This window comes from Prionailurus viverrinus, chromosome X (genome assembly GCF_022837055.1).
Source record: "Prionailurus viverrinus isolate Anna chromosome X, UM_Priviv_1.0, whole genome shotgun sequence".
Taxonomy (NCBI): domain Eukaryota; kingdom Metazoa; phylum Chordata; class Mammalia; order Carnivora; family Felidae; genus Prionailurus; species Prionailurus viverrinus.
The window spans coordinates 5,012,993-5,027,545 of record NC_062579.1 but is presented as its reverse complement, the minus strand read 5'-3'; the positions used below and the strand labels follow the sequence as shown (position 1 = coordinate 5,027,545).

The 14,553-nt window shown below is 43.6% G+C and overlaps 1 protein-coding gene across 3 annotated transcripts in view; it reads left to right on the top strand.

Annotated features, from left to right (window-relative positions):
- The window catches only part of ARHGAP6 (Rho GTPase activating protein 6), a 451,443-nt gene that overhangs the window by 232,815 nt on the left and 204,075 nt on the right, over positions 1-14,553 (top strand). The window lies entirely within an intron of this gene.

Sequence of the window (14,553 nt, the reverse complement as noted above, 5' to 3'; positions counted from 1 at the left end):
GTGTGTGGTGAGAGAGCTCTCAGTCCTGCCAGTGCAGCCTGTGTTTTGCCAAGGGATGTGGCCCCATCTTATGCTCTCTGATGTTTCTTTTGGCTGACTCATCCACATTCTTGTGACCCTTTGAATGGAGATGTCTGTACAGCTTTCGGCCTACAACATGGCCTCCTGCTATCATTTCCTGCAGGTCTTGTCTTAGATCTCAGCAGCTTCCTGACTAAATGTCACCTTGGTGTCTCCTAAGAGGAGCTTGGGAGGCCCGCAAAACCTGGTTCCCACCAGATATGAGGCCTGATGTCCGTGAGTCGCCTTCTCATTGGACTCTGCAGGAGGGTGAGCCTGGAATTCTCTTCAGTTCCAAAGCGAGGGGCAAGGTGGGGCACTGATCAGAGTACCAGGAAAATGCCCCTCAGGGTGGGGATCACATGACCCCAGAGGAGGAAATTCCAGTTGAAAAGAGAAACCAGGTCAGCACCCTTGTGAGGGCGAGTGTACCAGCCTCAGAAACCGGCAACCTGTGGCCCGTGAAGGCTGCTATCAGAAGTCCATGGATTGGCCTGAATAAGGGCGTTGTGTTTTATGGTAGCGATTGGGTGGTACAAACCCAGAGCGAAACATGATTTATCTACTTTCACAGTTGTGCTGGGCTGGAGGGTAGTGCGGAAATGACTCAGTTTCGTATATTTGTCATGTTAACCAATGGTCAATTCATTAAAAGAGAAAGGCAATGTGGGAACAATATTTTCTTGAGAACTATAGTGTATGTATATATGGCTGGCGGGGGCAACCTCTAACTCACCGTGATAAGAATCTTGTTATTTTGTAGAAGCTATATAATATCCCTTTGTGAATTAAATTAGAAGATCTCAAGGAGCGTTCCCTAAAATAACAGATCTATGATTAACTGGGAAGTGCTCACAACGTTACCAGGTTGCCAAGAAAGCTGGTGGCTTTTTGACTAGTCACAACTTTCCAGAATATTTTTAAAGAGAGTTTAATGTCTAGAAACTTTACCAAAGCCCTTAAAAAGCTGTGGAACTGAATGTCATTTGGGAAAGTTTTGTTTGCTTGATTCAGACTGTGATCCAAATTTGGAGGAGACGAAACCTCTTCAGGGTTTCTTCTGCAAATAAAATAAAGAATGTGTGCTGTAAACTGTTTTAACCTGTTAGACTTTGTGCTTTTTTTGTGGGAAGGGATGCTGGAAGTGGATAAAATGGACACTTTTGACTTTAATGAGGAAATATTGCATGATGGAAAAATGTGGTCTATTGGTTGGTTGTCACCAGCTTTTTATTCTCCAGTGGAGAAAACTTGTTTGTAAGACGGATATTCAGAGGTCTCTTCGCAACCTTTGGCTTATTTGTTACCTAAACAATTTTAAATATTACAGACACCAAAATCTTTGTATAGAAGAAGTAGGATTCTGTTAAAGGAGAAATGTTTTTGATCTATATTTTGTGTGTGTGTATGAAAATATAATGATTTCTACAAATCTATGGTGACAGAAGGCAGATGAATCGTTGTCTAAGGCTGGGAGTTGGAAAGGGGGTGAGCGCTAATGGGCACCAGGGTCGCTATTAGGGCGATGGAAATGTTCTGATATTGGATATTGCGCAACTCAGTAAATTTACAGGTGAATTTCATGGCATGTAAATTTCACGTCAATAAAGTTGATTTTAAAGAGTATGCACTGACTAGAGAATCGAAAAGTATTTATTACTAGCATTACGGCCTACTGTTTTCGCTTCTAGGCCACCCTCTTAGAAAAATTAAAATGTAATAAATGACAAAAAGCACCATTTTTTACTATACATTTGTGGATGATACAGAAACATCTTGCTGAACTAAACACCAGACTTCTAAGAAATTTGACCTTCTCAAATCCAAAGCCAAAAAGGCATCTGAGCAACCATCATAATTGTCTACATAATTTGATGAAAATGTTTAAGACTGGATGACGGTTATGGTTGCACAATTTGGTAATTGGCTAAAAGTCATTGAATTGTACGTTTAAAGTGGGTGAGTTTTACGATGCATCAATTCTACTCTGATAAAGTTAACTTCATAAATGTAAATGTGAATATATACACAGAATTCCTTTGGTGACATAGGTCCAATGCCTGCCTTCCATATAATGAAGTCACCACCACAGGCTCGTACTCTTCTCCTCCTCATCAACATTTGGCCTTGACTGTGTGACCCTGAGGTTTCCTTGAGGCTGTTGAAATTATTACCCTAGTTGAAAGAGATTCTACTGGAAACAACTTTTCACTTATTTTTTCCCCTTTATTTTCTAGCACAATGGAAATATCCCATTCCAACATTACCTTCTTTTCTTTCCTCCTTTTTTTTTTTCTGTTTATCATTCCCTTGCTCTTGTGATCAAGGTCATTCATACCCCGTGATTCCATTCAGATGGGCTTTTTCTTTCACAGCAGTTAGGAAAATGGTCCCGTGATAGCTGGAGATGTGTGCGTTAACCCGAGGGACCTGCCTGTTAGATGGTCCAGCACAGACAGACACATGCAGTTGGGTAGGGACGCCTTCCTCTGTAAACCTACAGTATAGCATCATTTGTTTAATGCCTCTGTATAATTCACACATTTAAATATACGTCATACACTGAACGTGCTCAATCTGGTGGGTTTTGGTATATCCACAGGACGGTGCAAGCATCACCAGTAGCTAATTTCAGAATATTGTGTCCCCCCTAAAAGAAAGCCCGTATGCACTGGCAGCCACGTTCCATTCAACTCCACCGCCCTCCAGCCCCGATTGCCACCAGTCTGCTTTCTGTCTCTATGAATTTGCTTATTCTGGACATTTCGTACAAATGGAATCATGCACTATCGTGGTCCTTTGCGACCGTCTCCTTTCACTTAACATAATGTGCTCAAGGCTCACTTGTGTCGGATGTATCAGTACGCCATATGGTACTTCATCCCATGGAAACACCTTGTGTTTATCCACTCATGACTTGATGGACGTTTGGATTGTTTCCACTTTTTCCCTGTTATGAATAATAACGGCCATGGGCACTCATGTATAAGTTTCATATGGATGTATCTTTTCATTTCTCTCGGGTATATGCCTAGGAGTGGAATTTATGGGTCACTGTGGCAATTCTGTGTTTAGCCATTTGAGGAGCTACCACACTGCTTTCAAATGGCCGCGCCATTTCACAGTCCCACCAGCAGGGTAGGAAGGTTCCAATTTCTCCACATCTACTCATCAACACTTGTTATCGTCTGCCTTTTTGATCATAGCTATCCTAGTCGGTGTGAAGTGCTATCTCAGTTTTGTAGGTTTAAGCAAACGCACAAAAGAAGGCGATTATTTGCTTTACAACACAATTTTCTGTAGTGCTCTTTTTAAAATCACAAAACTACCCGTATAATTAAAACAGTGTCCTTTAAAAGAAATAGCTCACCACAGGCTGCACATTCCAGCAGTATCCATTACGAAAAGCAAAGTGCACACAAATCCCCATCCTCCTGTCCTTGCGGAGGACTGGGTCTCCTTGAGCATGGAGGCCCTGCACCACCTTTGCGGTTGTCCCGGGACATGGCAGGGGTCCTCCAGCTCAACAGCTCTCTTGGCAGCAAGACTCCGAGAAGGCCAGAGGGCGTGTGGCCACAGGCCCCTGCCTGTGCTCCTGAGTGAACCCTTGGCATAGATATCCAGTGAACCGTGGGGTGCAATTCAGAGACCTCCCTCTGCCTTCTCTGAGGGCTGTGGAACCAGATTGACCTGGCTGGGGCCTTCCTTGTATCTGTCACACCTGCAGAAGTGACGTTTAGGTTAAAACATCCAGGCCAGGGGCGCCTGGGTGGCGCAGTCGGTTAAGCGTCCGACTTCAGCTCAGGTCATGATCTCACGGTCCATGAGTTCGAGCCCCGCGTCAGGCTCTGGGCTGATGGCTCAGAGCCTGGAGCCTGTTTCCGATTCTGTGTCTCCCTCTCTCTCTGCCCCTCCCCCGTTCATGCTCTGTCTCTCTCTGTCCCAAAAATAAATAAACGTTGAAAAAAAAAATAAAAAAAAAAAAAAACAAAAAAAAACCATCCAGGCTGGACAGGCATTAGGTGGCAAAGAGAAGGAGAAAACACTCCAGAAAGAAGGACTAGTTTGCACAAAGACTCCGAAAAACAAAGAGCATAACAGGTTCAAGGAACTGAATGAGGAAAGTCCAAAGTGAGTTGGAGGGAGAATGGCATAAGAGGCATTTGGAGAAATGAGTCAGACTGAGCAGGAAGAATTGTGGGGTCTTGTATGCCACAGAGTTAAAGGTATTGGATCGTAACCTAGGAACAAGAGGAAGCTATTGAAACATTTTAAGCCTTGTGACGGTGTGTGTGTGTGTGTGTGTGTGTGTGTGTGTGCACGCTCATGCGCGTGTGTGTGTTATGATCAATTTCCTCATCCATAAAAAGGACATGATGAAATTGTGTTACAGCCTTTGAACACTCGAGATAGGAGGTCCTTTATTACCATGGCACCCACAGGCTCTCCGGTCCCAGGTTTTTGTCAACCTTGATACGAAGATTTCACGGATGGCTACTGTGGGATCCTACTATTTTAAAATCTGCTTCACTCTGATCCTGGCTTCTCTGACACCCACTGAACACCAATTACTACATCTCCCTGCTAACTAGCAACAGAGAGAGTCCCATTGGTTTAGTTTGGGCGGTGGCATCTATGCTGGGAAGACTCTCTTGCTCTGCCTCCTCACAGATTTCTGCCAGTTGGGTCACTGTTGGATCAGTCTCCACCCCAGGCCAATTAGCTATGGCTCGGTGTTGGTCTGTAGTACCTGCGTGGAGTTTTGTGCCTAAGGAGCCCACAATGGCTGCTAGCCTCAGCAGGAGGCAGCTGTGGGCAAGGATAGGACGTTGTTACCCTTCTCTGTAACAACAAACAAACCATTGCCAAGAGCAACAATAATAAATACCTTGCAAGGATAACAGATATTATAGGTGACACTTACACAGTGCTTCCCACACCGTTTACGACAACGCTTGTCCCATAGTGTACATTGAGAAGTTGGTTGCCATTTTTCTTACCGACCATCCTATTCCACTCACCCGCACACACATACATACATCATCTCAGTAGACTCTGCTTGACAGGATACCAGGCTGGGGTCTTAATCTTTGACACAGGAGCCAACGATAACACCTTTGACCAATGGACAGATGACTTTTTGTTCTATTTTCATGGTTTTTTTTTTTAAGTTATGGTATTGAAGTCATTTGTTGTTTTTAGTTATTAATCTTACTGCTCCTTCCAACGTTTTGTTGAATAGCGTTTCATCGTGTTTTGGTTAAGTGATTTATGGCTGGCTCACAAATTCCAGTCTCAAGATTAAAGTTACTCAGAAATTCCTTAGGACACTCATTGTGCTAGCAGAAATTAAAAAACAAAAAAAAAAAGAACTGTAGGATAACATTCCTCTATCTGATTCCTCCATGACTGTGTTGAGTTCCATCACATACCTCCGACCTGTTCACCTCCAAATGGCCAGTAAGCATATATAACATACATACAGTTGACCGATAAGGACATGGAAGATACTCGAAATCATTAGCCATCAGAGAAATGCAAATCAAAACTACCAGGAAGTACCACTTGATACCCTCTAGAGTGGTAACAATAAAAATGTCAGACAATAACAAGTGTTGGCAAGAAGACCGGACGATTGGAACCCTCATACAATGCTGGTGGGAACAGAATATGGTGCAGACACTTTGGAAAGCAGTCTGGCATTTAGGTATCATATGACTCACCAATTCCACTTCTAGGTATATACCTAAAAGAAAGGAAGTATGTGTCCACATACAAACTCGAACATTCACAGCGACATTATTCATAATAGCCCAAAAGTTGAAAGAACCCAAATGCCCTTCAACTGATGAATGGGTAAGTAAAATATGATATACCCATGCGGCGGAATATTATTCAGCAATAAAAAGGATGAAGTACCGATACATACTGAGTAGCATGGGTCATGCTTGAAAACACTGTGCTGAGTGAAAGAAGCCAGCCACAAAGGGTCACATATTGTGTGATTTCACTTATATGAAATGTCTAGAATAGGCAAATCCATAGAGAGAGAGAAAGTAGTGGGGAGTGATTGCTAGTAGGTATGGGTGTCTTTTTGAAGTGATAAAAGTGTTGTCAAATTGGTCATGCCGATGGTTACAAAACTCTCTGAATATACCAGAAACCATTGAATCGAACATCTCAAACGCGTGAGTTATATAGTACGTGAATTATATCTCAATGAAGTGGTTATAAAAATAAGCAAAAAAAAAAAAAGCCAACCAATGCTAGACTTTGGAGGACTTGAATGGTATAGTCCACTGTACAGTAATTGTCTAGGCACATTTACTTGCGAAACAAAAGCTCCTCAGTTATCTATTTATGTGTTACTTGGCCATATATGTACTTAAGAAAGTTCTCAGTTTACTTACAATATATATGTGGCAGCCAGTTTATTTTATGTCATGGGAAACAGAAACAGCATGAGCCGAGGACTGTTTATGTGAGCACAGTCTGGCCTTTTGCCGGAGACTGGGATATATTGTAATGCCCCAAACCACCCACATACCCCACACATTCATCAGGGCCAACATGCTGGGAGCAACCAGGACTGCCAACCACAGGAAACTAGGGTGCATTTTATGTGGACATTTGTAGACAAATGTAGCATAATCTGTTTAACCGGTGTGGTGGTGGTGGTGTTATGTGTGTTTACATTGTGTGTGCGTGTGTTTATAGCAAGCTCGGTCAGAATGCCCTAGGCCAAATTGTGCGATGAGCCTCTGAAAAGGAAGAACGATCAGTATCTTTGAAAATGTATTCTTGCGTGCTCTCCATTGTTCAAGGATTGCTTTTCCCAGCTGAGGCCTGGTTTCCTTAGTCTAATGGCGTTTATTTGTCCCATCTTATTGATGGGGAACTGGGGCTTGTAGATGCCAAGTAACTTTCTCAAGGTCAAAGAGATACTAAATGATAGAATTGGGTTTTGCACGCATGTTAGCTGATTCAAAAGAACATCTCCAGACTCCTTCAGGGTAAGCTGCTTTTTGTCTTTCCAAGGAGAGATGACACCCTTTACTGTTTTGCTGTTGACCTAATCATAATCGTTAATAAAACTGAAACAGAAATTAATTATTTGAGTAGAAATTGATTATACAGCAATTCAGTACATAGACCAGGAACCAAGGATTTCTGATTTCCATGCCAGACCTTAGCCATTCAAATTCTAAAATTAGTTGGCTTTTTTCCTGTGAAAATATAAAATCATATAGTAAACCCTTAGGTTTTAGGATAGCAGCCTGCAGAATAATTAATGATGAAGGAAAAAAAAAAAAGAAGAAGAAAGCAGAAACTCTCCTGAGAAAGAGAGCTGGGATCCAGTGGGCACATGCTTTTGCCCAGTGATGTCATCCATTATGGATTTGTCTTATAGAAGGAAAGACATTGGTCGCCCATTGGTGATAGGCTCATGAGAAGCTCATCTTCAGAGCTGGAAAGTGTGAAGAAGCAGTTGTAGACAATGAAGGAAAAGCAAAAAGGGAGCTAGAGTGGTAGGGCTTGACTGGTAGCAGCCAGCTGGTCACCTGGGACTTGGGTGGGCACCCATGACCCCTTGGGGGTAGAGGTGAAAAGCAATGGTGGGATAGCAATGTGCCCATACTGTTGACAGTGGGAAGGAGAGAGAGCAATGAAGACGAAGAACCAAGAACTGCTCGAGCATTCAGAGAGGCAGCCAGCAGCCCCTGACCCCTGACCCATGAGGATGCCGAGCTGAGTGCCACATTGAAGAGATGCTATCAGTCATAATGGATTGTCACTAAGGATGATTGGAGACACATTCACTTCCGGTGGTAAAACTGTGACGGGCTCATTCGGCTCTGAATTTGATCGGTATTTTCACCTCTAATTGTACCTATATGACTAACTGGTTCAATGGCTTTTAAAGACAAGAAAATATCTCCATTAGAAAAATAAAAACTCTTACAGTAAGATGGTTAGTGCATAAACTTTGGGCTCTCCAGGATGTGTGCTTATCTAGAATGACTCATTCCTAGATGATCCAGGGTCGCTGAGGATTTACTGTACTGGGCCTTAAGAACTGTAACCTGCTCTTTTTAAAAAATATTTTTGGAGACATTTTTCCTTCCTGAGGTTACCCACAGCAGTATCCTTTGACCACATTTGCTTTGAGCTCTAGATTAGAGAAAAAACAATCTATAGCCACCCACAAACACGACATTTCTTAAGATGAGGCTTTCAGGGGCATAAAACTTATGAACTGAATAGAAAATGTGGTTCCTGTTGGCAGGCGCTGTTCCTTTCATTGAGTTCTAATTACATGGGATAGTTTTTAGGTGAACCAAATGCAAAGCAAAAGGGTTGCTTTTCTTTTTTGATTTATATGTTGAATTAAGAAGACTGCAGATGAACTTGAACAGAATGGAAGACTAGACACTGAATGAGTCTAACACTCGTCTTTGGAATCTCGCTCGTGTGGCTTATGTGGACTTCAAGGCTTTGGTGCATGGATAACATTGTTTCCAACCTGAAGGCACCTTGCTACTCTGCCTTCTGGAGCAGAGTTCTGGAGCCCAAAGGTAGTTCGGATGGTTTACGATGGTGGGGTGCAGGACAGATTAGCAATAGGAGATAGAACGGGTGGAGAGGCTCATCAGAGAGACGAGGAAGGTAGCTTTTGCCTCTGAGCCGAGCGTGACTCAATCGGGTGCTGGTGACAGTAGAAGATGGACAGGAGATGTGGAAAAGAACTAGAAGCAGCCGAGCACAGGGTAGCGGAGCTCGGGTCTCTGTATGCACCATGTTTGTGTTCCTATATTCAGCCTTTTCTCCCCAGTTGCCTTGTGCAGGCCTGGCCTTTCTCCATCTCTGTGTCTTTTTGAAGCATTGCAGGATATTCGACATCAGCACCTAATTATGAGTCTGTTTCATCTCTGCCTTAACATGGTTTAAGTATGTCTGCGAAGGAAGAACATTTACTTACATTGTTAACCGTCCCTTTTCATGTCGCGAAACAGCAGATTTGTTTAGCCAACAGATTTCGCCAAGAAGGCAGTGAATGAAATTTCAGTTTTCCAGTTATGTTTGAAGTTAACGTTTGGTGATAGAGAGCCAAGCTCAGTCAAGCAACACTTTCTTACGAAAGCATCTTTGAGCTCTACATGAATCATGACTTAACGTAGCATTCGGCCTTCAGACCAGCGCTGTCCAGTAGAAATGTAACCCAAACCACATGGGTACTTGTGAATGCTCTAAGAGAAATGTTTAAAGAGTAAAAGAGACAGAGAGCAACAACAATATATTTTACCTGACATATCTGAAATAGTTTCATTGTGGTATGCAATCAGAAAGATTAGTGGGGAGGTATATTATTGTATATATTTTTTTCATTCCAAGTCCCTGAAATGCGGCCTGTGTTTTGTATTCATACCACATCCTAATTTTAACTGGCCACGTTTCGAGCGCTTTGTGGCCCCCGTGGCTAGTGGCTGCCATATTGGACACCAGGGCTTTAGAGGACTGGACTGGGAGACAAAAGGTGATATATCTGATTCAGTTCTCTGCTGAGGAAACTTTTATGTCAATCAGTGCGATTTTCCACTCTCCCCCATGCCTGTGCCCCAGCCCTCGGCACCCCAGGACCGCGTTTTCCACTGAAATAGTCCGGATTTTGTATCTCTGTAGGTGATATGGGTATGGGACCATGTTTTCGTGTTGCATGGTAAAATGCAGCTGCTGTTCTCTGCCGGCGTGCCACTCGGCTTTGAATTCCAGCCCCTTGGCTTTCCCACACTGGGCAGCCAACGCAAATGATTGTTTGCAGTGATACCTGTTCCTTTCTGAGAAGATGAAGGCAGTAATCAGATTTGTACTTAGTACAAGGTGTTCAAGTGAAATTACCTAGTGGTTTTGGCAATCCTCCCTCCCGAATTGCTGGGGTGTATCTTCATCGGGGTTATATAAATAGGAATTGCCCACCTCCTAAATAGAGTGTGTAATATGGGAGGTAACCTAGGCATCCTCCCACACCCTGCCACAATTGATGCCCAATTATTCCCCAGAACACCTAAGACTTTATGTAATAAGGTCCTGGGAAGAGGGGAAGTGGCAGGCAAAAGTGGAATGAATGTGTCAAACACCGCTCATGTGCGAAATGTGTGGATCTGGCATTTAGGTGCAAGACGCTTTTTGCTTCCAGTTTCGGGGTTTGTTACATTGCAAGCAGGGCTTGGTGTTGCCAGGGCAGCGTCTTGGAGCTGATACTCACACAGACAGCCAGCGATTGCTGGACCTACTGATACCAGCACAGTCATGGACCAAGCCATCCTAGAAGAGAGGGGACTCCTGGGAGTTAAAGCCCGAGTCGTTACGATGCGTTTCCTCACGCAAAACGGGGAGCACACTCTTCTATTTATTAATTAATCTGCTATATAAAGCTTTGCTTAAATTAGGAATGGGCTCAAAGTGTGACTCACTGGCAGTCTTTAATGTTTGGAAAACGTTCAGAGAAGATGCAACCAAAATGGATGGAAAATTTGTATGCTTATTTGAGTTGTTCTCGTATGTTAGCGTTTACAGATTTCTTTAAAACGAGACAATCTTTAGATGTTTAGGTAGAGTGCAATCGTGTGGCCAAGAGCTTGGGAACGAGACCCTAAATTTCTGGGCAATGTCATCCTTTGAGTTTGTATTTGGAATCGGGCATCGCTTCAAATTCTGACTCTGGAACTTAACTAACTGGGTGACTTTGAGAAAGTTCTCTGTGAGCCTCAGTATTATTTTTTAATTGGATCAGCAAAATTATCTCACAAGGCTGGAGTCAGAACTATGGAGGAGGATGTACATGAAGTGCTTGGACAGTGATCAGGACAAAGTACACCCTGAATAAATGGTAACTACTCAGTTGTAAAAGTTAACATGTTGTCAGATGTCTTTCAATTGTGTGTGTGTGTGTGTGTGTGTGTGTGTGTGTGTGTGTGTGTGTGTGTGTAATGAGAATGTATAACGTACTAGCTTTTAAACCTAATTATTTTTATTCCAAAACAGGAAATATGTCCAATGATATATTTTTATTCAAGTCAACAAACATTTGCTGAGTTTGGGTTATGTCAAAGAATTTACTGTTGGGTGATGAGGTGTACATTATTGTCAAGTTTTGAGTATCCTAACATCCTGTACATGAATGGCTGTTAGGTCACAGCTTCCTTCCTGTGGCTCTTAGAACGTAATGCCCGTGGCCCTGTGGTCCTCAACTGGGGGCACTTTTGCCCCCCCCCCCCCCCCCCCCCCCCGCCCAAGGACATTTGGCAAGGTCTGCAGACGTTTTTGGTTGTCACAGCTGGGGGAAGGGTGCAAATGGCATCTAGTGGATAGAGGCCAGGGATGTTCAACAGTCTTACAGTGCAGAGGAGAGCCTCCACCACAAAGAATTGTTTAGCTCTAAATGTCAATAATGCCAAGGTTAAGACACCCTGGATTTGGCCTGCCCCTCTCTACTCCCATTCCTGTTGTACAAAAGTACACACTCCAGATGGCCAGTGGACAACACCACTTGACGACCAGGGAGGGCACACGTTTCACACAACTAATGCCTTCCTGCCTCTCCTCTCTCCTCCTTCCTTCCCCTTATTCCAAATGTTGGTGAGTTATTTTTAAAAACGTATGTTGTTTGACTCCTGCTCTTTCTGTTTTATATTTAGGGAAAAACAATGACTTTGTTTATAATCAAAGGTATGCTGTTAGTGAAGCACCATATTAAGACCAATATCCATCAACTTCGAAGCCCTTGAAATTGCCAGAAAGTCCCTGTAGGAACTGTATCCACCCCAGCCTTCTATCTCTTTTCTGATCTTTCTCTTGTTAAATCTGTTTGTCCTGAGGCATCAGGTTTCAGGATAAACACAGTAGTCTTAATCAGCGCTGTCCTTCTGTTTTATGTTATCAAGCAGCATTATTGCTTTCTTTGGTTCTTCACTATATGTGTATACATTTCAGCTGAAATGTGGGTTGAGTAGATTTAAAAGAATTTTTTTAATGTTTATTTATTTTTGAGAGAGAGACAGACAGAGAGACAGAGAGACAGAGCGCACAAGCAGGGGAGGGGCAGAGACAGAGGGAGACACAGAATCTGAAGCAGGCTCCAGGCTCCGAGCTGTCAGCACAGAGCCCGACGTGGGGCTCGAACCCACGAAACGTGAAATCATGACCTAAGCCAAAGTTGAACACTTAACCGACTGAGCCACCCAGGTGCCCTGGGTTAAATAGATTTTTTTAGGTTAGCTAGAACAATGGTAGTCTTACGGTTTTTAAGAGAAGGTGTTTATTGAGTTTCTTAAGAACTGATTGAAAAATAAATAAGTAAAAAGGAAAAATGAATGAAAAAATTTTCACCCATCTGTCAGTGGGGGTTGCCCGTTGACTATCATCTTATTCATAGTGACTACCCATCGTGTCAGTATTCATGTGTACAGATGGGACAAAAAACATGATAATAATTTCACCGTGTGTAGGTTTAAATGATTGATCATTGCTTTGCCTTTTTGCAGCCGACGCAGTCTTTTTTATAGAAACTGTTTCCGGTTGTGGTCTTAGAGAGCATCAGCATTGTGTAGTATGCCAACTTGGAAAGAAATACCTGAAAAGCCACCAACAAATGTAAAGTGTCAGAATAATCAGTCAAGCATTAGTCACGCATGCCTAATAGATATCCTCTGGTAAATGTGCTCCCCTGAACTCATTGGTTCGCACCCAGGAGGTTTTGCCCCCAGGAGACATTTGGTGATGTCTGGAGACGTTTTTGGTTTTCACAGATGGAGTGGGGGTGATGTGCCCCTGGCATCTAGCGGGTAGAGACCAGCGGTACTCCTAAATATCCACAGTGTACAGGACACCTCCCACCACAAAGAATTATCGAGCCCTAAACAACAGTGTGAGATAGAGAACCTGCTGTAGATATTATGTATTTTTCTAGAGTTTATATTGTCGCTCTTCATTTAAGGTTTGACCAGGCTATTAGGATCATCTAGGTAAAAACTGCCCTCTCCTAGGCTGGCTGGACATAAAGCCGTGAGTGTTCAGGTCAAGGTGATACCTACCCGGGAGGGTTGTCAAGGGGAATTCGTTTCTTGGGTGGGAGGCTGGATTAGCTACCCTGGGATGTCTCTCCGAGCCCAAGCGTTCTATGCTTCTTCTCTTTCGCCCCACAGAGCCATGTTTCAGCAAGAATCCTTCCCAAAGTTTGTGGTCATCATGACCAGCCTGTTCTCAGATCCTGCCATTAGAGCCAAGCAGAGTATTTTTGGAAAGTTGATGAATGTGCTGAGAATGTTATTTTTAAATAGCATTCTGCTGTGCAACACCACAATACAGTCTCCTCAATGGAGCTGAGTCCAAGTGGAGGCATGACCTCTAATGTCTAATAGTAAACTCTCGAGAACCTATGAAGACCAACAACTCTAGAGGTTTCCAAATCTATTCACATGACCACATGCTGCCCCTGCTGTCCCCTGAGACACATGGACATCCCCCTTCTTGAAATTCGGACCCTCAAATATCGGGAAAGACATAGAATGCTGTGCAGTCATAGGACGAGTGTCATGATAACAGCAGAAGGTCAAGCTAGGTGAAGGTTAAACATTAGGAGTCTAATACTGAAATATTTCTGGACGAAATGATAAGATGTCTGGGACTTCTTTTGGCATTATCTGCTAGAGAGGAATTCTGAAAGTTAGTGTTTTAAAGGGAAAATGGGGAGCTCCAGGAGTGGCATTTTGGCGACGTCCCCTGGAAGCAGAGGCAGGGGCGCTTTTTAGCAGAGGAGGGTGCACGCGTGGTAGCCTTTCTTTTCGTGACCGGGACAGTGAGCAGCCTCACTTTGTCACCTTCTTCCTGTCATCCGCAATGCCTTCTCTCCTCACACCCGGACGCGGTGCGTTCCTGAAGACCTCACTCCGTCCCCACGCCCTCCTCCAGCTGCGGTAACATCGCCCTCTCTGCCAAACTCCTGCCCCTCTGCCTCTTGGGCATCTTTTTGTAAAACTGGGATAGAACTCATATCGCGTAAGAGTCACCAGTTCAAAGTGTACCGCTCAGTGGGTTTCGGTACATTCACAGAGCTGTGCGTCCATCACCACATGTGTTAGAACGTTTTCCAGCATCTCCGGAGGCCCTCCGGCACCCCCTCCCCTGACAACCACTAATCTACTTTCTGCCTCTATAGATTTGCCTTTTCTGGCTTGTTTTCCCTTAGCATGTTTTCAAGGGTCTCCATGTTGTAGCGCGTATCAGAACTTCGTTCCTTTTTTATGGCCAAATAGCCTTCCATTGTATGGGTCGACCACATTTTGCTTAGCCATTCATCAGTTGGTGGGCGTTTGGGTTGTTTCCACTTTTTGGCTATTATGAATGATGCTGCTGTGAGTGTTCATGTGCAGGGTTTTGTGCAGGCATGTGTTTTTATGGCTCTCGAGACGGAACCTACCTAAGAGTGGAGTTGCT